Here is a 2,526-nt window from a genome sequence, read left to right as displayed (position 1 = left end):
TCTGTTTCCTTGGAATCTATACGGACAAGATCCTCCCCCCCCCCTCCTCGTCGTCGTCGTCGTCGTCGTCATCATCATCATCATCATCATCATCATCATCATCATCATCATCATCATCTGTAATATAAGTAGAATCTTAGATGCATCTTGGTATCTGCCTGATAGTACAAAGAGTTTTGTCCATCGATCTGTCCCAACTGACTTCCTCATAGGATTTGAATAACCTAGCGTCCATAATGGACGCCTCTTTTTTTTATTTATTTATTATTTTTTTTTAGATATGCCTACTTATTCCTTTCTATGAGAGTCACTATGGTGAACTTGTTTCGAGTTAGATCGAAATGGTTTTGTGTCGTGATACAATTTCTAAATTGTATTTTGAGTGAAAATACCCCAAAAATATTAAAATAACTTCTATAGTTGCATATGTGCTCGTGCGTATGCCCTCTTTCGCATCATCCGTCTGTCCGTCACAGTTTAGCTTGTTCGCTAAAAGGATCGTCTTAATCGATCCATCTTACAAATCGCATTATCGTATTTGCCAATGTGCGTATAATGACTAGGGCTGTGACAACAGCATATTCTTTTCATTGTTTTGACTCTCAAGTATATATCCGATACTGTTAAACACAGTTAATGCACCGAAAACCACATAACTCTATATGAAAACATGTAAGATATCAACGGATACACACTCGAGAGTCCAAACTATGAAAAGAATATGCTGTTGTCCTAGCCCAAGTAATGACTAATTCGCAAACCGTTGAGATAATAGTAATTATAGAATAAGTATCAAATCTCTATAACTTTCTAAATATAATTTTACAAAAAATATTCCTGAATTCACAATCTCTACTTATATACGAAAGACACTTTGGCTTTGTGTGTGTCTGTGTATGTCTCTGTGTGAGTTTATTCCCTATGAAATCCGAAACGGCCGAACATTTTTTAACATTTCACACTTATGTCCATCATGTGTTATGAGTGTTCTTAGATGGGTTTTTGTATTGAAATACTTCTAGTAAGAAGTGATGATAAAAAAATCTAGTAAGAATTGATGATAAAAAAATCGAAAAATAAAGTAAAGAAAGGACGGTTTGATTTTGCTTAAAGTTTACATCTTGTACCGCCTAATATTAAAAGAACATTTGAAAATTATTATCACCATAAGAACGTAAGGATCCGTTGTATGTAATCAGCAGTAAATTCTCTCGTACACGACGCGTTCGAAATTAAAGAACACAATTGAACCATGGTAACTGACGTATGCATTTTAAATTGTATTCAGTCGATTATATAAAAATAAGTTTATAACATCAACAGTAAGTTCTCTACAGTGCAATATAGACTACAATGTATTCTGCACTAAGTCATTGCGGGAGGCATGTGAAAATTTCTTCTGGTGCACTGTAGTCGGTCCCTTAGGTTAGAGCAGGCAACCAACTGATTTGTTTGATAAATTCACGATTTCACCAATTTCAATGACACTAAAAGTACTTACAACATTGAACATTCGTTCATTTTTATTCAACTCTGAGTAACACCAGGTCTTACTGCTAATCGAATATAAAATATATAATTAAGCTGACAAAAATGGTATTGCCATATGTAGTTAAAAATATGAAACGAAATAATTTAAGGTTTAAATATTATTTTTCGATAAAAACCCAAATTAAATGCATGCCTCGTAATAATAGGCGTCTCTTCTTTGCGCCCGTATTTGAGTATCGGCGCTTCAGTTCAGAGGTTTATAGTGACATAAGACATTATCGCGAAGTTGTCATCATTCCCTGTTTGCTATGAATATTTTTCACACAAATCTAAGGAATAGGTCATGAGATGAAGATAGCTGGCGCTAACAATCTTGGAAACATTGTTTTTTGTGAAATGGAATGTGCAATCGAGAAGCTGTGCGTGATGATGCAGCTAGGTTTGTCTAGCTCGAGAAAACGAATCGATCTCTGTGATAAGCATTACTGCTTTTAAACACATTACTCTATGTTCATGGATTCGAGCAAACGCCTCTATCCATATTATCAGAAACAAAACCGTGTAGATTAAAGTTATCGGTCGAGAGAAAAAAGTAAGGGTAAACTTTATAGAACTAACGCTTTGTCGTAAAGTTACTGTAACATATATTTGGCTGATCATCAGATTCAAAACTACATTCTCTAGTCAATATAATGGATATGGAAATGTTAAAATTTGTTATTGTTTATTTTCATTTGTTAATAGATTCAAATCATCAACAGTATCAAATTCAATGGTTTTACACAGACAGAAAATATGAACTTTTTCTGTGCAGTGAACGAATCACTCAAACTGATTATTAAGAAAGTAAACCGCTATTATAGGTATTATTAAGTATATGTTAATTCATCTAGGGTCGTTTTGGGATGCAAATTTCTAAACGTACCACATGCTTAAGAAACGAGTTATGGAGAAACGAGTCGTTTTTTATCATGAAATTGAGTCTATATATTGAGAAATATGAAAGAATAACCAAAATTTGCAACGAAACTATAT

This window comes from Euprymna scolopes, chromosome 10 (genome assembly GCF_053919585.1).
Source record: "Euprymna scolopes isolate OS-2025 chromosome 10, ASM5391958v1, whole genome shotgun sequence".
Taxonomy (NCBI): domain Eukaryota; kingdom Metazoa; phylum Mollusca; class Cephalopoda; order Sepiida; family Sepiolidae; genus Euprymna; species Euprymna scolopes.
Note: the sequence above shows the minus strand (reverse complement) of the source record.